Source organism: Papio anubis, unplaced genomic scaffold (assembly GCF_008728515.1).
Source record: "Papio anubis isolate 15944 unplaced genomic scaffold, Panubis1.0 scaffold20, whole genome shotgun sequence".
NCBI classification, from domain to species: Eukaryota; Metazoa; Chordata; class Mammalia; order Primates; family Cercopithecidae; genus Papio; species Papio anubis.
In genome coordinates this window covers 652,284-673,904 of record NW_022162022.1, presented here as the reverse complement: position 1 = coordinate 673,904, position 21,621 = coordinate 652,284, and positions in this window count along the sequence as shown.

Here is a 21,621-nt window from a genome sequence, read left to right as displayed (position 1 = left end):
CCTTTCCCGTTATATGAAGTAAGACCAGACTGTACAGCCGTGGCAAAGTACTGCCACCTGGTGGCAGTTATCTAAAGTGAGCTGGCTGTATTTAAGAGAGAGAATCACCATCATTCATGCATACTTGTGTTTGCCTAGCATCTATGTGCCAGGCAAGTGTCAGCATTATTGTTTATTCAATTTAGTGCCTTTCTAGATGGTGTAGGTGAAACAACCAAGACATGAGCTGTCCCATGCTAACTGTGTGACCTTAAGGACATCAATTGAACCTCGAGTCTGCCTTTCTATCTGAAAAATAAAGTTAATAATATCTACCTTACGTTATTAGAAGATCTAGAGATGATAGGTGTAAAGTATCTTACACAGTCCAAGGCAAAAAGTATTTAGTCAATAAGTGGTAGTAATTATCCTTAGGAAGGTTACCATCTGTAGCAGGGGAAGTAAGACAAATATAGGCATCTGTGCAAATACAGATAGTGTGACATATGTGATGTGCTATGAAAATACAAAGAGGGCATGAGGTATATTCAAGAAATGGCAAAACCAAAGTTCCAATGGACTGGAGTATAAAGGACTTGTAGGGAATTGTTGGTAACTCTTCTGGAATGGTAGGTTGCAGATCTGCTCTAGAGGGTCCTAAACGTCAAGGAAGCAATGGCCAGTCACGGAAGAGTTTTGGACAAAGAATAATTTTATCACTAGAGCTGAGCTTCAGGAATACTGATATTACTCAAATGTCTGACAATGAGGTTAAGAAACCAGGTAATGAGCACAGAGGATGGCAAAAGAAAGATGGGAGGAGACCGGGCGTGGTGGCTCACACCTGTAATCAAAGCACCTCGGGAGAAGTGAGGTGGGCAAATTGCTTGTGCCCAGGAGTTCAAGACCAGCCTAAGCAACATAGCAAAACCCTGTCTCTACAAAAAATAAAAAAATTAGCGAGGCATAATGGCTCACGCTTGTAGTCCCAACTACTCGGGAGACTGAGAGATGGGAAGATCACTTGAGCCCAGGAAGTTGAGGATGCAGACCTTTGGTAATTACCCCAGGCAACAAGGCTGTTTTACAGTGCGGCATAATCACGCCACTGCACTTCAGCCTGGGCAACAAAGTGAGGCTCTGTCTCAGAGAAAAAAAAAAAAAGAAAGAAAAAGAAGAAGAAAAGAAAGAAAGATGGGTAGGAATGACACTGAAAAACTGCAGAACTGTAGTTGTGAGTGAATCTTTACAAATGAACTACCTGAGACAAAGGGAAGCTAAGATGTATTTGGTGTCAGGACCCCAACCAGTCATAGCAGTTGTAGGACTAAATTCCAGGCTTCCTGGTCTAGGTCTAATACCCTTTCCCCATCCATGAAAGGCGTTAGCCCAAATTTCTACTGAGGTCTGAACCAAATACGAGTTTGGCCTTCGAATCACACATTGTTCAATATATAGGAGAGTAACTCTTTGTGACTATTTTAGAATGTGCCAGGAGCTAGAGAGGAAATACGACAAAATACTTTTCTGCAAGGTCATTCACTTTGAGTATTAGAAAGAACATTCTACTTAGAATAAAATAAAATCCCAAGTGTGCCCATTTTAAAATCCCTGTGGGATTTATAATGGCTTAACTTTTAGTTGAGAAGAAATTTTTTTTTTTTTTTTCTGGCATCTTAGAGAAGCAGACACTTTCTGAGGTGATGCTTTGACAAATAGTAGCATAGACCAGGACAAATGACAGGAAGCTCTCATAAAATATACTTTGATGAGAGCAAAGGCAAATAATGATATAACGCCCGGCAGCTACATGTTTGAAATGGAAATGTTTAGAAAGAGGATGTTAGGGAAAATAATATTAGAAAAAGACTAATGCTGTATGAGGTTCCTGTCAGATGGGGAGTGTAGGATAATTGTGTAATAGTGAAATAATATGGTTTAGAAAAAAGAAGGTGCTGTTGACTGAGACTGTTAGATTATCACAGAAGAGATGAAACACTTTTTCATAGTCAGAAAAATCAATGTACAGCCCAAGAAAAGAAGTCGTTTTATGATAAGGCAATAAAAACTTCAAAGGGCAAGTTAAAGATGTTTCCTAATTCATTTCAGCCTAAACTGATCCCTGCACCCGTCTCACGCTGTCCGCCAGCTCTTTTGCTGGAGTATGTTACCCTTTCTCCTTGGAATCATTACCCGGTCTCCTTGGAATGGAAACTGTGTCAGACTCCAGGGGTGAGTGGGAGGGAAAATGGTGCTGGCAGAAAGAGAGGAAGTGTTTTTCCAATTTAGAGCTAGAAGTAAGTGCTGACATTGTCTCATGTGTGTTTGGGGACAATGGCACAGGCCAGCGGTAACACGTCCGCTTTTCTGTGTCCCTTGCTCAGATGTGTTTGGCATGAGGCTGCAGAACCCACAGCTACTTTATCCCCCCACCAAATCTCTGAATCTCTTTTCTCCCTCCTGGGAATGTGAAATGTGGACAACATGCAGTTTCTACCTTTGTATTGTTAACGTAATTATCCAGACGAATTCTCTTATTTCCCCACACATATTTTGAAACAAAAAATCCTTTCCCCTCTCTTCAGAAGCACACCTTCTGTGGGGTTTGAACATTAACCTCAGCTGACTTCAGAGCTGCACTAAGCAAAGCCTGTGTTTTCTAGGCCAAAGTAGACAAAGTGAAGTTAAAGGAGCGGTTGCCAGTTGATGCTGACGAAGGTAGAAGAGAGGCTGGGTACTCACGCTAGGTTCCACCCCCTGCACCGCCCTCTCCCCCAGTACAGCTCATCTAGGAGTTCAGATTCCTCAGCCTTCTAGGTCACCTCTGATGAGCAGGGGCTGTGACAAGTGCTTAGCCTGTTGGCTACTGTAGTGTGGTCGGGAGAGAAAATATGTATTAATATTGTTTATTATTTAAAGATGGTTTTATTTGTGTGTATATTGAACATCTCTTGTTTAGCAGGCAAAAGAATCATCTGCCTGCCACATTTTACTTTGTAGGCATAGAGTATCACCTTTTTGGTTTTTTCTTTTTTTTTTTTTTTTTGAGACAGAGTCTTGCTCTCTCGCCCAGGTTGGAGTGTAGTTGCGCGATTTTGGCTCACTGCAACTTCTGCTTCCTGGGTTCAAAGGATTCTCCTGCCTCAGCCTCTTGAGTAGTTGAGATTAAAGGTGCCCGCCACCACGCCTGGCTAATTTTTGTGTTTTTAGTAGAGACAGGGTTTCACCATGTTGCCCAGACTGGTCTCGAACCCCTGGCCTCAAGTGATCCACCCGCCTCGGCCTCCCAAAGTGCTGGGATTACAGGCGTGAGCTACTGCACCTGGCCAGAGTATCATCTTTTAAACTGCTTTGTTCTGATATAATTATCTGTGCACACATTTTTAGAATTAATTTTCAGAACTTAAATTAGAATACAAATAATAAAAGGAAGAGAGCTAACATTTTTTAAGTGCTATATACCCCAGGTGCTATTCTATTTGTGTTACTTTTACCTGAACAAGGTATTGTAAACCTGGGGGCAGAATTTACTCTTAGGGTGAAAACTGGTCTGTTTATTTTTAGGGAGTCAGCAAGCCATTCTGATGGGCTACTCAAATGTTAGAGTAGGATTTCAGAGCTCAAGGGCTTGCTTCGGCAGGCTGAGAAGGAGAGGCAGAGAGATGTGAGGGACTCAGGGGTTGGTGGCGAGGGTAGTTAGCAAGGGGCGGGAACACCAAGATATGGTAGGAGGCTAATCAGAGAAAGGACCAGTGAGAAATTTTCTGTATCAAGGAGTGCCAAGACACTTCTAAATTTATATTATGGAAATTTCTAGTATATACAAAAGCAGAATGAGAAGTATAATGAACCCCATGTAATCATCACTCAGCTTTAACAATGATCCTCTCATAGCTGATTTTGTTTCTTCCTTATCCCTACCTACTTTCCCACTCCCAACCCCCAGTGAATTATTCTGAAGCAAATCCCAGACATTGTATCACTTCACAGATTACATTTTAATCTGTTTTCCAAGCCAACTGTGCTGTAACTCCCCTCTTATTACCCAAACTTCAGTCAAATCCACTCCTTTAGTGTCAGTGGGACTTTAGAGGGGGACTAAAAGCAAAAGAGTTTGCACCTGGGCCAAAGTGGGTGAAGAAAAAGTAGTGAGAAGCCTGATGCACAGCTGAGATGAAGAATAAGCAGAGGTCCTGAGAATCCTTGAAAAGATTGGAGGTGAAGGGATGCTAGTTTCTCCACAGAAGTCAGACGGGAGTTTTATACAGGAGTGTGTGTGTGTGTGTGTGTGTGCACTGTATTAAAATGAAGAGTGACTCTAGAAGACTGGAAGACTTGGGGACAGCCAGACAGCTGGCGTTTGGGTTACAGTTGCATTTTCCAAGTTTCCTTTCCTTGCAAGGAAAGAAAATACTAAATTTAAACACCATCTTTCAATTTCTCAGTCAATAATTTCCTTTTCTGTCTCTTTCACAAATGCAGTTTCAAGACATCAGTGCAAGGCATTTATTTTCTACAGCGCCTTTCAGAAACATGAAATCACTGAAGGAACGTTGTTAAGCAATTCCAATCCCAATTACGTTTGCAGCTGATGTCTATGTAGCCTTGTTTAAGTCATTATTCTTTAACAACTTGTGGTGAAACTAGCAAAAATTGTGAGAAGTGGACCTAGATACTTGCAAAATTACCCTGTAGCATTCTCAAGGTGGGAGAAAGGAAAATATGGACAATAATTGAACTAAATTTAATTTTATCAAGTTAATAATGCCTTTAAGATTATAGATAGGCCGGGCACAGTGGCTCACGCCTATAATCCCAGCACTTTGGGAGGCCGAGGTGGGAGGATCACCTGAGATCAAGAGTTGGAGAACAGCCTGGCCAACATGGTGAAACCCCATCTCTACTAAAAATACAAAAAATTAGCCGGGTATGGTGGTGGGCACCTGTAATCCCAGCTACTGGGGGCTTAGGTGGAGAATCACTTGAACCTGGGAGGCGGAGGTTGTAATAAGCTGAGATCGCACCATTGCATTCCAGCCTGGGCAACAAGAGCAAAACTCAGTCTCAAGTAAACAAAACAAAACAAAAGATGATAGATCAACAGAGGAATTTGGGACTTGAAATGTCATCTTCTCTTAAGATGCATCTAGACAGTTGATAATTGCCCAAATAAGTTTAATGTGGGATAGACTGCGACCTTTTTTTGCATGCAGATAGCATGAGTTATAACTGAGTTATTTCCTTATTTATAGTCTAATAGAAAAAGAATTTTTCTTTGAGAAAAGAAAATGGCAACTTTACTATCTTTATCAGATGTGTTTCTGCCTTGAAAAAAGACAGAGGCTGTATGTGGGAAACAAAAATTGTAACCAATATTAAGACAATATGTTGTTGAAAATATTGCTATCTAGAGGCCTTAGGAAATAGTATCTAGCAACCACTAGATGTCACTTGATGTTTGCTTTTTTGAGTTTTTTCTTTTGTTTTTGTTTTTTCATAGTTTATCGGCAATTATAAGTCTACAATTCTCAATGGGTCCAAGCCGGCCGAAAACAAAATGCTGCAATATTTGAGTGAAAGCAGGCGAAAGTCATTACATGAGAACAATAATTGTAACTTTAAATAAGATTTGGGTTGTTGCAGGGTTCGTATAATCTCTCCTGGCATTTGTAAGGACCAGAGAAGCCAGCAGCTTTGCCCTCCTGCTGTGTTTAAACAAAAATGGAAAATTGTAATGAACAGCTAGATTTTTCCTATCTTTCCTTTTTTTCTTCCTCCTCCTTCCCCATTTTTAGGAGAATGTGACTTTTAAAATGATTGCCCTTTAATGAGGTTACTTGCAGCATTTGAAGATAAATCCTTCTTTGTTCAAATTTCTGCCCACAAATTAAAACTTTTAATCTTCATTATCTCAGTAAAGTGCATGTGACGAAAGTAAATGGAGAAGATGTCTAGAAATGTCATGAGGGTTCTCTGGGTTTATCCACTTCCTGTATTTGCTAAAACTCTAATAATCGGTTCCAGGAGAGACCACGTATCCTGGGGTTTTGTTTTGTGTAACAGCTATTTGTTTATTTTTTTAAAACTGTCATTGTATTTTGGCTTCATGATGGTTAAATGAGTCTCCGTATTAAGTAAACTTCTCTGACCCTGCCTATTTCCTGTCTTGTCAAACCTTTCCTTGTAAGAATAACAGTGTTCTTTTATTTGGTAGTGTGCAGCATGATGTTTTTGGCATGGCCAACATTTTCGACTTGCAAAAATTTGTGACCTCAAGTGTGAGAGAAGTGAATGCTTTCTTCCGTACCTCATAGGGTCTCAATCTTAAAAAGTATCTTGCGAAAGAATTATCAGCATGTTTATTTCCCAAACATCACAAAAAACAAATAGAAATAGTTTTTTTTTAATAAGCTACTAAAAATATTAAACCAATGAATACTTGGTGAACATTTTGCTGCTACTAAACTTACATAATTTCTCAAACTGGCCTAGCTATATGAAGACACAGATTTTATTTATCATGTTCTGTCTAGTAATTCATATTTTTGAAAACATATTTTCAAACCAAAACACATTATATGCGAGAGGAGTATTGCTATTCCAAGTCACAGAAAGAAAGAAATATTTTTGTTGCTTCATCCTTATATACCTAGGTCTATTTAGTTCTGAAATGGATTCTATAACATAAGTACCATCAAAATCAAAAGTCTCAATCAAACACCCCTCTTTTTTTTTAAGGTAGCTAGCTATTTGCTAGCATTTTTCTCTATCTTTTGGTTTATTTTTCAATAATGTGGACATTATGAGAATAAAATCATGGTAAACATCTCTTGCATTTAAAGATTGACATCTGCTAAATATTAATTTTGAAATATCGATAACTAATTAGAATCTGAAGAAAATAGATTGTGTTGATTTGAAGGTGTCGTGAATACATTCCTATAATCACATAGCAGTAGTTCTGAAAGTCTTGGCTAACAAAAATCTAAATATCTGCAGCAAATGGAATTTGATAAAAATACATTAACTAGTAGTTTTTTGCTTTTTATCGTTGGCTGGAAATGTAGTTCTAATAAAAAGCCTGTGATGTATAGGCAGTAACAAAGAAAAAGCTGAGGACTAAAAAGATACATTCATCATTCCAGTATGGAATATTTTTTCTCAAAATGTCTGAAACACAGAAGTATAAACTTCATTTAAGATTATTAGCCTGAGCAACATGGTGAAAACCCATCTCTACCAAAAATACAAAAATTATCTGGGTGTGATGGTACATGCCTGGAGCCTATAGTCCCAGCCATTCAGGAGGCTGAGGTGGAAGGATCGATTGAGCCTAGAAGTTCGAGGCTGCAGTGACCTGAGATCACACTATTGCACTCCAGTCTGGGTGACAGAATGAGATCCTGTCTCAAAAAAATTATTTTTTCTTAGACCTGTCATCAAACTTCCTTTGTTCATTGTCATTATTTCTTTTTCAGAGCCAAATCCAAGGAGACTTAAATTGTATTATCAAGATTTGTTTCACTTATACCACACACATATACTTTCCTATACTATAGTTTTTTTTTTTTTTTTTTTTTTTTTTTTTTTGGGACGGAGTCTTGCTGTCGCCCAGGCTGGAGTGCAGTGGCCAGATCTCAGCTCACTGCAAGCTCCGCCTCCTGGGTTTACACCATTCTCCTGCCTCAGCCTCCCGAGTAGCCGGGACTACAGGTGCCCTCCACTGCGCCCGGCTAGTTTTTTGTATTTTTTAGTAGAGACGGGGTTTCACCATGTTAGCCAGGATGGTCTCGATCTCCTGACCTCGTGATCCGCCCGTCTCGGCCTCCCAAAGTGCAGGGATTACAGGCTTGAGCCACCGTGCCCGGCCTTCCTATACTATAGTTTTCAAAACACTATTGTATTGTCTTCCTTTTTAGAAAAAAAATACAGTAATACTTGAAATTATATTAGCATTTTAACTAGCCCAGTACCTATTTTTTTCCACATTGGTGGGTTTAATAGGCCTCCAGAAGTTATAGGTGTAGCCCCTTGTAGGTACAGATTGCATCGTTTAAATAAAGGAATCATTTTTTCTTTAATAGAACCTATTTTTTTAAAAGCACATTTAAGTTGTGCAGTTGTGATTTAAAATAATAACAAAAAGTGATTACACCTAAAAGTTCTAAACTGGTACAATATTATCATGCCATTAGCTGTGATGGAGCTAAAAGCTGATAGAACTTACACTTGTATCTCATGACTCTGCTTCCTTTGAAGTAAGCACTGGTGGCTGACCGAGTTTAATGTCCTAGCTTTTTGGATCTCTAAGAGGATTACAGTGTGATTGTATAACTTGCCACAAATTCCTCTCTATGCAACTTACTATGTGCTATGTATGTGTTTTTAAAAAATCAACTGGAGCATGTGCCTGTAGTCCCAGCTACTGGGGAGGCTGACTCAGGAGAATCACTTGAGCCCAGGAGGTGGGAGGTTGCAGTGAGCTGAGATCACACCACTGCACTCCAGCCTATGGGACAGGGAGAGAGTCCATCTTAAAAAAAAAAAAAAAAAAAAAAGCAAAACAAAAACAACAACAACAACAGAAAACCAATTGGAATCAAAATGTGTTTTGAAATGAGTCACTTTATTTTCAATTTCTTAGAGTTTTCTGAATTTTTTTTTTTTTGAGATGGAGTCTCGCTGTCTTGCCCAGGCTGCAGTGCAGTGGCATGATCTCTGCTTGCTGCAACCTCCGCCTCATGGGTTCAAGTGATTCTCCTGCCTCAGCCTCCTGAGTAGCTGGGACTACAGGCGCCCACCACCATGCCTGGCTAATTTTTTTGTATTTCTAGTAGAGATGGGGTTTCACCGTGTTAGCCAGGATGGTCTCGATTTCCTGACCTTGTGATCCACCCGCCTTGGCCTCCCAAAGTGCTGGGATTACAGGTGTGAGCCACTGCGCCCAGCCTTCAGAAATTTTAAAAATTGCTTCAGCATAGTGCTGAAATACTTTATGTATATAATGTAGAAGTCAATGCAACAATAAAACTATCAGTCCTCTATCTACCCCTCTCCACTCTGAGTCCAAACACTTTCAACTGTCTGTGATTTACTTTCATGTTCCTAAATAATATGCAAGTGCAGTTATTTCATTTTGTTTCAAATGTAGGCAGTTTCTACTGGTTTTCTTCTGGGGCTGATGAGAATTTAGCTTTCTTACCATACCCCCTTGGCTGCACTCCTCCCATGCCTCCACTTTGTCTTTCCTCTCATCCTCCCAACATAATCATCTAACAATATTCTGGCTAAATTTATAGCTGAGTCATATAGTGTACTATGGTAACACGTTTATGTAACTTTTTGTGGGTTTCTTTTTTTCATTAGTAATAGCTTATTTTTTGTTGTTGCTTAGTTTTTTACGCTAATTAGGAATTTCTCCCCAAATTCTTTGATAGAATTGCGATATTCCCTTGAATAGAGTTGGACCCTAAGATAAGCTATCAGTTTCTTTTTCATTTTTTTCTTCTAGGTGCTTCCCCACTTTAATCCCTTTGTCTCCAGCTCCAGTCACTCCCGACTACTCTGCAACTGCCATCCTGGAGCTCAGTCTTCTTAGGAATCCCTTTCATCTGTGTCCTCCATGCAATTTCCTATTGCCTGGATCCCATGCTTTTCCAGTTTGGGTTTGTTCATCACTTTGGTAAAGCATGGTCTCCAGCAGCTGCTTTTTAAACATTTCAAAATTTTATTTTATTTATTATTTTTTTTGAGATGTAGTTTCACTCTTGTCGCCCAGGCTGGAGTGCAGTGGCACAAGTCTGGGCTCACTGCAACCTCTGCCTCCTGGGTTCAAGTGATTCTCCTGCCTCAGCCTCCCAAGTAGCTGGGATTACAGAAACCCGCCACCACGCCTGGCTAATTTTTGTATTTTTGTTAGAGACGTGGTTTCACCATGGTGGCCACACTGGTCTCGAATTCCTGACCTCAGGTGATCTGCCCACCTTGGCCTCCCAAGGTGCTGGGATTACAGGGGTGAGCCACTGCACCTGGCCTAAACATTTCTTTTAAATTGAAGTATAGCAAACCGTTTGCTAAACTTAAGTGCACTACCTTAGGCTTGGATGTCTGTGTTCATGGAGCTCCAGGACGGTTTCCACATGTCCCCTTTCAGTATGTGGACTTTCACTTAATTGTTCTGTTTCTGTCCAGCCTCTTACCCTACTCCCCAGTATCACTGAGTCAAGAATCCTGCTGGTTCAGCCTCTCCAGAGAGCAAACATCCTGCCTTCTACCAGGGAAGAGGAGAGATGCTCATCTGGCTGGGGGCACTGGGAAGACTCTATAACTTACTTTTATAGACATTCGACAAAGTCTTTGCTTTTGGCTCCACCCATTCCTGTCATCTTCATCAACACCAAGAACTATCAATCCTGACCTTTCCTAAGTTCTTTAGAGCAACTTGTCTTGCTTCTTCTTGGCTTCCTCTTAGATTTTATTAGGCTTTTAGGTTTTGGTTGTTTTCCCCACTTTACTCAGTCAGCAACTCCTCTCTTTTTGGCTTTCCATCTTCCAAAATACAATTGTCAACTTTTGTCTGATGTCTCCTCTACAACTCTCTTTTTTTTTTTTTTTTTTTTTTTTGAGACGGGGTCTCGCTCCGTCGCCCAGGCTGGAGTGCAGTGGCGCGATCTCCGCTCACTGCAAGCTCCACCGCCTCCTGGGTTCATGCCATTCTCCCGCCTCAGCCTCCCTAGAAGCTGGGACTACAGGCACCCGCCACCATGCCAGGCTAATTTTTTTTGTATTTTTAGTAGAGACGGGGTTTCACCGTGTTCGCCAGGATGGTCTCGATCTCCTGACCTCGTGATCCGCCCGCCTCGGCCTCCCAAAATTCTGGGATTACAGGCGTGAGCCACCGTGCCCGGCCTACAACTCTCTTTGTCCTTGGGAGTTTATACCTTTTAAAATCCCCTTTCTGTCATTTTCAATAGGTTCCTCCAAAGAGTATATATAAATGTTTGTCTTTAATTTTCAATGTTTAATTTGAATCATAATTACTTTCTAAAGCCAGAATACCATCATGTTACTTCTCAGGCTAAAATCTGTTCCTAGAACTTCAATCCTACAGCATGAGTTCTAACCCGTAACCACGCAAGATCTTTCATGATTTAACTCTTGGTAGCTTTTCCAACCTTAATAAAACAACCCAGACAACGGGTTTGGTTTGGTTTTGTTTGCTATTTTTCAAATATTCCTACACTTTCTTGTTTTCAAGGCTATGCATAGACTTTCTGTTACATGGAACCTACTTGTTTTCTTCCTATGAAACACCTACTCATTATTGATCTTTCCTATGAAGCATTCTTTGACTTCTCTGGATCAGAGTAAGTCTCTTCTTGTGTGTTCATATAGCACATAATATACTTCTATTAAAAACAACTATATTTTCCCAATCCCACAGTGGAGAATTTAGGCGTAGTATTTTGCAGTTCCACAATGGAGGACTGCTGCACAAAATATTGCCCTCAACGACTGAAATTGTGCCCTATTCTTCCTTGACTTTTCTAGCACTTAGCAAAGTGTCTGTCATATCTCAGCCATTTGGTATATATTTTATGAATGAATGAATAAGGAAGATATAATCTGAGACCTCTTGGGTGTTGCAAAACAACTGCATCAAAAGGCAAAACCTTCACCCTGAAGCCAGGATTTCCAGGTCCTAATTTTTGCCTCACTTGGATTTGCAGGATATAACCTGGCATAACCCACTGTCACTTTTCTGCTCTTGAATTTACTCACTCGTACAACAGGAATATCTCTCAGAATGTTATCTTCCCCGCCTGCCTCCCGGTTTTATTTTTTTGAGTCAGGAGTCTCGATTTGTCACCCAGGATAAAGTTAAATAGTACAATCATAGCTCATTGAAGCCTCTACTTCCTGTGCTCAAGTGATCCTCCCACCTCAGTCTCCTGGGTAGCTGAGACTACAAGCATATTCCACCATACCGAGATAATGAAAAAGCAAGATCCTAGAGATAGGGTCTTGCTATGTTGCCCAGGCATCATAAGTTTTGAAGACAGGTTAAAAACTGCTTTGAATTCCAAAGTCTCTTAGACCAGCTATAATAAAGTCATGGGCAATTCTGTTTCAAACTGTAATTGAATTGTTTTCCTAATTGTTCTAGATAAGTTTGCTTCTCCCAAATGCCAACAAGGCAAGGACACCACCATTAGGAAATGCCCCACATCTCGGCATGATAAGCTACCCACCACACCAAGGCTTTGTTGTTCTCATTAGCAATGTCTTCCTTTGGTAAATATCACCAAGGCTCTTTACAAGATGCACCCTTTTTGTCTGACCTTGTTTCCTTGACACTGACCTCAGATGAGCCTACACTCAAGATCCACCCCACAGCTGTCTCCTTGGTAATCATGTCATGGGCCAGGATTTGTTTTGTAAAAGATCCAGCTGTATGGAAAGTCCCAACAACTGCAAATGGTCAATAGAATAGAATCTTTAACTCTGTTGCTGAGACTTCCGGGTGGGGAAACCTGTGAAAGATTGGTTCCTCTCAGGAAACTTCATCTCCACGCCAGTGCACCTTTCCTGAGAACAGTCGGACGAGCACATTTTTCATTTAGAGCATCAACCCTGGAGGCAGCCAGACATGGGATTCTGCTCTTTTTTGCTGTCTGACTTCAGCAGGTCTTATCTATTTGAACTGTTGACTCCGCTGTTGTTAAATGGAAGTGTCACTACTCGCCTTAAAGGGCTGGGTGTAAGAATTCGACATCATGTGTGTAAGGCAACTAGCACCCAGCAGGCATCCTCTTCCAGTATTTTTCCTCCCAGAAAGGAAGTCACCATTCTGCTCTCTAAATTTTTACTTCTTTTCCTTTTACTGTTGGTACTTTTTATTTTATTTTGTTTTTTTTGGCCAGTCTTTTATTGTTCCACCCATTATATCATCTTTCATTTTTCCTTATTTAGGGCATACGTTTTTAGTTTAAAATTTAAATTTAAAAGCATACATTTCATAAAGTTTAGTTAAATGTTGGTCATATCTCTCACATCTGCTTTGTGATGATTTCCCTCTTTTTTACTTTATTTTCTTTCTCCTTTTTTGTCGTGTTGTGTTATTTTAGTTTGGTGGCTTGAAGGGTAATCCCAGATAGAGTTTGGGGGTGTTTTATTCAGGCATCCATCTTCACGGTTGGAAGGAACAGAGAGCCAGGAAAGCCCACTCATTAGAGGTGAGGGTAGTTTGGAAGGAGAGTTGGGAGTGGGGTTGTGGTTGAGGGACGGGGAGTGATGGTTACTAAACAAAGAAGAATCACAGGAATTCAAAAACAAGAAATGAAATAGTATGGGAACTCATGGAACTTGGAATCTTGCCAGGAACCAAAGCCACTCTTGTTTTTTCTTTTTTTTTTTTTCTGAGACGGAGTCTCACTCTGTCGCCCAGGTTGGAGTGCAGTAGTGTAATCTCAGCTCACTGCAGCCTCCGCCTCCCAGGTTCAAGCAATTCTCTACCTCAGCCTCCAGAGTAGATGGGATTACAGGCACCCACCACCACACCTGGCTAATTTTTGTATTTTTAGTAGAGACAGGGTTTCACCATCTTGATCAGGCTGGTCTTGAACTCCTGATCTTGTGATCCACCCACCTGGGCCTCCCAAAGTGCTGGAATTATAGGTGTGAGTCATCACACCAGGCCCAAAGCCACTCTTTTTAGGGGTGTTCCTCTTTCCTCTCTGCCTCCTCCCTCCCCCTTTCTCTACATCTGCTCTGTTCTCTTGTCATATAGAACATGTCTCATGGTGGCTAGCCCAGCTTCCCAGTCTTCATGACCTTCCATTTGTCTTCTTACAGCTAAGAAGTTAGTCTCTCAGTTTCTCAAGTCCAAAATTTTAAAGAAAGTAATCTAATTGGCCTGGCTCAGTTTTTCTCTTTTCTCGCTGGCCTGGTTATGGATGAGTTAGCATTGATCAATGTCCATCCTAGTCCAGCTGGATATCGTCTGGGAGAATAGCATTGCTTAGAATTTCTGTGACTTTCTGGGTATGCCCCTTCCAGCTGGAACATGAATGTTTTAGGAGATAGTATGACCAGAGTTGTGAGCTCCAAACACGAGCGGTGCACTGGATTGGATCAAAATTACAAATATTGGGATGCGGCCAGGAGTGGTGGCTCACACCTGTAATCCCAGCACTTTGGGAGGCCGAGGTGGGTGGATCACCTGAGGTCAGGAGTTCGAGACCAACCTGGACAACATGGTGAAACTCCATCTCCACTAAAAACACATTAAAAAATTAGCTGAGCATGGTGGTGTGCACCTGTAATCCCAGCTACTCAGGAGGCTGAGGCAGGAGAATCACTTGAACCTGGGAGGCAGAGGTTGTAGTGAGCCGAGATTGCACCATTGCACTCCAGCCTGGGCAATAAGAGTGAGACTCTACTTCAAAAAAACAAACAAACAAAAAGAACAAAAAAGAAAAGAAAACAAATACTGAGATGCTTATTCTAAATAAGAAAGTCCCCTCCCCCCCCAAAAAAAAACTAATGTGTCAGAAAAAGACTTATCCTATGATGTAGAGTGTTTTTGGAATTTTCTCTATTAAAAATTTGGGTACCTGAGTGATCACTCTCCTTCTTTTGGAAACTTTCCTTAATGTGGAAGCTATTTGCAAATGATTCTAAAGTGACATCATTCCAAACTTTAAAATCTCACCTCTGGAAACTCCCAAGATGTAGCACCACTTGTTTCTTCCCTATCTCTTTTAAGAGGGGGTGACCAAGGGGCACATGCCACAACTGAGCCAGCTTACCTGGCTACAGAGTTAGATGGGAACCTGGCCTTCAGGCATGTCACCTGCATACATCTCACACATAGGCACACGTGGGCTTGATGAGGGAGCTCCTGAGGGATGGGGTCCACAGGGGTCTCTCCCATGAGGCTAGGCACCTGGCACTTGTTCATCTGGGTGACCAAGCCCAATTGTTCACACAAACATTAAATCTATTCCCTGAAATTTTCTTTTCTGAGTGAGTCTCCCGTGTTCCAGTTTATACCTAAAATTCTTCTACACATATCCAGAGGCGACATAGTAAAATCTCACAAGCTTTTCTGACTTACTCTCCTAACCTAGTTGTCTCAGCAATCTCTCTCTTTTCATCTCTTCACTCTCTTTTTCTCCTCTCCAACAACCCTCCACTCCTACCAGGTTATGCTCTCCACCTCTCCTTAACGTGGCTTTAGGAGTAACCTTTAACAAGATCTAACTAGTGGAGTCAAATTCCCATAAAACATCTGAGCTCTCACTCTGACAATAATGGGAGTACAACTGTAAGGCCAAAGTGACACCATCCCTCAGCTTAAGTGATGAAGATGCTCTACTCTGCCTCTTCTCCTTTCCTTCCCATGTTCTCCAAGCCAGCTTTTGTAAGGGGTGGATGACTGGGCACAGGGAATTTGCTTCTTATCAAGAGCATGAAAACTGGAACATAAACCCTTATTACTTTTCCCTATCCATTTTCACTGCTTAAATCTGAAATGTTTCACTCTGCTTTCCTACCAAGTTCAATGATTTCTTTAGGAAACAAGAGTGTAGGCCGGGCATGGTGGCTCACGCCTGTAATCCCAGCACTTTGGGAGGCTAAGGCGGGTGGATCACGAGGTCAGGAGTTTGAGGCCAGCCTGGCCAATATGGTGAAACCCCGTCTCTACTAAAAATACAAAAATTAACCAGGCATGCACCTGTAATTCCAGCTACTCAGAAGGCTAAGGCAGAAGAATCGCTTGAACCCAGGAGGCGGAGGTTGCAGTGAGCTGAGTTGCACCACTGCACTCCAGCCTGGATGATAGAACGAGAATCTGTCTCAAAAAAAGAGAAAGAAACAAGAGTGCAATGTACCTCTACCATTGATGACAGAGAATTATTTTACTACACTTTAATTTATAAACAATATAACTTACCCAAAAGTACAGTATTTAAACAAACTAGGGAACAAATGTCAGACAGAGAAGGAGTTATTTATTGTTATTACCAACTTTTCTCCTTTCTGATGAGAACTCTTTGAAAGAAATGGGTCAATGCCATGCCTCTATTGAAAAACATCCCCCCAAACAGTGCTGGTTAGTGTTTCTGTCTGTTTTCTACATAGAGTGCTTCATGAAAGACACGCCCAAATAGCATAAGACCAGAGCTTGGGAACCTCAGTCTGTTCCAGAAACCAGAGTTCCCACATAACTACATAATGCACTGCTATCAGGTTACCAGCTCACCACAATTGCCTAATGTAACAGTGAGTTTGGGGCGCTGCCGTGGGGAGGTAGAATTACCAGGGGGGATGACTTGGGCTGAGTGGTTGCAGTTCTTACGAATTAACGTGCACAGCTCATAAGCAGGCCAGTGCTCCACCTATATATTTAATCCTAGGACAAGGATATCCAGGATTAAACTTCCCAAGATCTTTTCCTCCTCTCTGAGATAATATTGTACATTATCTATTGTTTCTATGACATAAGAGTCAAGCAAAGGATAACATTTAATTGCACTGCTGGTCTTGTTTTCATGCCTCTATTTCAGAGCATGTTTTGATTTCAGAATTCCTCAAATGATTTCTGACAAGGTTTCTGGTTTTTCCTTTGCAGTGCAAAAAATTGCTTGTTGACTTTTTTATAACAGGTTCAGGAGGTGATGATGATGATGATGGTGGCTTGTGATTAAATGTATTTTGATTTTTTTTTTTTTTTTTTTAAGAGATGAGGACTTCCTATGTTGCCCAGGCTGGAGGACAATGGCTATTCACAGGCACAGTCATACAGTAGTATAGCCTTGGCTTTCTGAGTTTAAGAGATCCTCCTGCCTCAGCCCCCTGAGTAGTTGGGACCACAGGTTCCCAACTACTTTTTTTTTTCCCAACTACTTTTTTTTTTTTCAATGCAAAACTACTTTTGCATTGAAGCACCATCACACCTGGCTTCAATGTAGTCATTTTTATATCAAATTTCAGCCTGCATCTGTTCTTGTTGCAATCATTACCCAGTCCCAGATCCTCATCTGGAATGGTCAGGAGTGGAATTTATGGAGTTTATCAAATTTAGGGAGATGACAGGGTTGAAGGTTGACTTCACACATTCATGGAAATGACAGGTAAAAGTGGAATGCTTAAAAGACAAGATACAATCCTGTTTAATGTGGTTGGTAGCATTTCTAGCGGTGCATCAAAGCTCCCAGGAATAAAGCCCAACCTGGGTCCTAGGATTTAATAGAATTCTGCCATAGGTATGAGAAAAGTCTGGAACTTGAACCCCTACATTCACTTCTCAGTTCCTACTCACTACACACATTCCCTGAAGCGGTCCTGCTTGGCTCAGAGTTCGCACTACCACAGCCTTGGTGGGCCACCTTTTCTGACCCCGGATGACCAAATCCGCATGACTTCTAATCCCATGTCTTAAGTGTAATCATCACCCCACCTCCTAGCTCCCATGTGACAGTCTAGGTCACTGTTTACCTCTCCTAATGGTAAATTCCTTGGCTGAAAATTATCCAGATGTCCTGCAGAACTAAATGGGCAAGAGGTTAAATAGTCCTGTACAATGACGATTTTCCAAGATTTTTCCTAAGTAGCAAAATATTCTTCAACTTAAATCTTATGCAGATGTCCAATATCTAAGACAGGTGAATGTGGTACTACAGGGATGCTGCACCATGATGTCATGTTGACCTTAAGGAAACTTCACAAACTGTACCCTAAGGCTCCCCAGAACATGAACTGGAAACCACTACTCTACAGGATTCTGACAGGGAGGAAGAAACCAAAAAGTTTGCAGCTCATTTCAACAGTTTCTTCACTTAGTAATTATAGCTTCTGTTCCATGATCTGCCTCTTGGATTCTATTCAGAGCCAGGGAATGGGGTGACCTCTAATAAAGCAAGCTTCCCACTCCCTTGTTCAATTTCTTCTCCAAGCTTTTCACCAGCTTCCTGCTCTTGTATGTCCTGCAAGCCTCTAGTCAAAGGATCTAGATTCTAATTCCGGTTCTGCTTTTTCCAGCTGTGTGTAAGGATCATTTGAACTCCCTAGGACCTGATTTCCTCCTGGACTGATGGTGATAATAATATCTACTTTACCTGTTGTGAGGATAAAGATTAATATAAGCTAACTGTATAAAAGTATTATGTAAATGAGGCATTATATATATTTTGGAAGTTGTTATTAATACATACACTAGAGTACTGGAGACAAAAGATATATTACCAAAGATTTATGGTTAAACTGTAATCATTGTTCTTAACCTGGATAGCTATGGAGGCACACACAGAGGATACAAATGTTGAAGAAAAATGACCTGCTTTTTTTTTTTTTTTAAAGCATCCTCCCGGTGCTATGAATGCAGAGTTGACCTGCGACGTATAGTCACAAATCTCAGTGTATGCTAGCAGGAGATTTAAGGAAGATGGACATCTCTCCTGGTGAAGTGTCACAGAGCAGGATGATTGCCAAACTCAGACATTTGGCAGCACCGGGAAAATGATGACTTTGTTGACAACCAGCATAGGGTGTTTGACCAAGCACCTATGTGAGGCTGCAGGCAAAGCAAGGCAAGTTTCAGCATTTGTCCTGCATCATTCATGGGAAAGTAGCCATGGAGCCAGTGACTGCTTCTATGCATCTACGCAGAAGTGCTCAGGATACTGGAGAGGACAATGAAGACTGACAGTGGCAAAGAGGAACCCTATTAGGAGTAGCCTAAGGCAGGTCCCTGCTGTAATCTCTCACACATTAGAGTATTCTAGAGTATGATGAAAGGAATTTAAAGATTATTTGGTACAGAAGTCAGAAACCCATGGCACTTATACTGCATCTTACCTGTCCCAGGACCATGGCAGACACCACTAAGCAAGACTCACCGTGAGACTCCTTAATCATAAAATGGAATAATAATGACACAATTTATGTAGATCACTTAGAATAGTGACTTTCACAGAATACTCAAAAATTGCTAGTTTTCACAATGACCCATGTTAGCATTTTCCCACTTAGCCATGATGTAGTTTCAGAATCCCTTTTCAGACACAACGTTCTAGGAAGCCACCTCCAAGATGTGAGAAGAAACTCAGGAGCCGTTTCCGATGATTCCTAGTTCAACCCCTCCTCCCAGCCTTGCCCCCACCCCCCCACCCCACCGTTTGGTGATGAAGGAAACTGATGCTAAGGGAGAAGGAGGGCTGCCTGTCCACTGTACTGTGCACCCTGGAAAGACTGACTGTGGTGGGAAACACCAGTCATCATATCTGCTTTCTGGAAAGTTACTGTACAGCATCTCACCGCCATTTTAAACAGCCTTTCATAAGCAGGACACTGTCTTCCAAGATTTTGGTAACTCCCTCTCCCCATTTCAGTGTCACTGATCACTTAGTCACATTACTGTGAGGTAAGGTGAGGTGAAGGGAGGCTCAAGTTCTTGTGCAGAGTGACATTAAACAAAGGAAACCACAGTTTTCGAGGGGAAGAAAATGAATGACTTCACAGTCCATGTGAATGACAAGACCGGATGGAATCCATAGGGCTGAAAAGAGACTAGTATAACATTAATCATGTCATGCTGGCAACAATAGCTGGCTCTACTCTTAGTATTTTAATCACTTCTTCATTTGCTAAGCTTCTTGATGAGCTCAAGTAGTTGTACAACCCAGGGGCTGCGAAGTGAATCTGCCTGAGAGGCGGTGAGTCACTCCTGTGAGGCTGCCCTGGTGTACGGCTATCTGGACTTGGGCCATGCTTGCTCTGCCCCCCTACCTCCCTCCTCCTCCCCATTTCTCCCCAGACGGATTGTGAAGTCTCTTTGCTTTGTCCACTCCCTGCCTGTCTCCACTCGATTGCTTCACCTTCCCCGGGCTACCATTATCTGTTGCGACCCACCCTTTCGGCATCCAGTCCTCGGTCCACACCCAGCGTTACTTTTCTGTTCATCAGCCTCTTTCTCTGCTTTCACTCCCACTCTCTGCTGCAGCTTATTTCTTTCCATTCTTCTCACTCATTAGTTTCCTGAGCTCCACCCTTCCTTATTCATCCCAGTTCTTATCTTTTATGCCTATTCCTCTAGACATTCTTTTCTTTTCAAACATCAGAGTGCTGAGATTTAAACTCAGAGGAAAGTGTCTTTTGACCTATACTACCCTTCATAGCACATTTTCTCAAGGGTTTGACATTTCTCATCATGATCTGTATTCAAACTATTCATTCTCTTTCATCTACTGATAGACTTTCTTCAATACCATGTAGCTATAAAGTCCATTCGATTGTTTTTTCTTGTTGCATTACTGGAGGTGGACAGGAGGCTGAAAGAGCAATGAGCACAAGAACGTAGAAGGGATTGGATTGGATTGGATGACTTCTAGCATCTTCATGAGCTCTGCAGCCCTGGAAGCTAGATTTTACTTCACCACTTGTACTCATTCTCTCTACATCATTTCTAAGAATATAGTCCCTCCTTTATGCACAGAAAACCTGGATTGGGGTACAGAGATGGGTCTCCCTGATAAAAATCTTGGACAAATTACTATTTGTTTTATCAAGTGAGGGGAAGTAAAGGGATACGGATAGAAGGGAACAGAAATAGTATAATCAATCTTTCTCTCTCTCATCCCCTTCTGTCAACCTGCAAATGAAGAACTGGCAGCTAAACCATGGAAATTGAATTCGTTTAATCTGGTTTTCAAAGATGGAGTTGCACTGGAGGCCTTGGTAGCTATAAAGTAGGCAAAGTTAGTTTGCTCTGCCAGAACAATTTGGGTTTCATGGATTCACAGATCTCTTCCATCTGGAGACATAGAGCTGAGCTAGCAGTTGGGACCCATTTTTGAAAGTGAGGGCTTGTGTGCATGAAGTGGGACCTCAGCCACCCCAGGTGTTTCTGGACATCCCCTGGGGTGCTTCATATGTGCTCCCACCCAGTTCTCACAATCAGTCACTCCAGCCCTCTCACAGGTATTTGCTGCCCCAAAGTCACTGAACACCTTGCCCCAGCCCTGTGAGAATCCCACAAGCTCCCTCCATGGTATTATTTCCTGGTGATCTCAAAGCTGAAACCCTGGAGATGCAAAAATGACAGCAGCTTCCCCCAGATCCTGACAGCACTGGAGCATCTTATGTTCCCTGCAGGCCTGGTAGAAGGCAGTGATACCTGTTACAACTGTCATCCAGGCCCCAAAGCCTGTCTGCTCATGGCCTCTGGCTCTGTGGAGCTCAGAGAAGGAACAGAAATATAGAAAGATCTCAGCTCCCCTGCACCTGCGAGTGCACAGAAGTTAAGAATTGAGGGTTGGGAACCTCTGCCTAGATTTCAGAAGATCTATGGAAACAATTGGATGCCCAGGCAGAAGTTTGCTGTAGGGGTGGAGTCCTTATGGAAAACCTCTGCTAGGGCAGTGCAGAAGGGAAATGTGGGGTGAAAGCCCCCATACAGAGTCCCTACTGGGGCACCAACTAGTGGAACTGTGAGAAGAGGGCCACCATCCTCCAGACCCCAGAATGGTAGATCCACTGACAGCTTGCACTGTGCACCTGGAAAAGCTGCAGACACTCAACACCAGCCAGTGAAGGTAGCAAGGAGGGAGGCTGTACCCTGCAAAGCCACAGGGGTGTAGC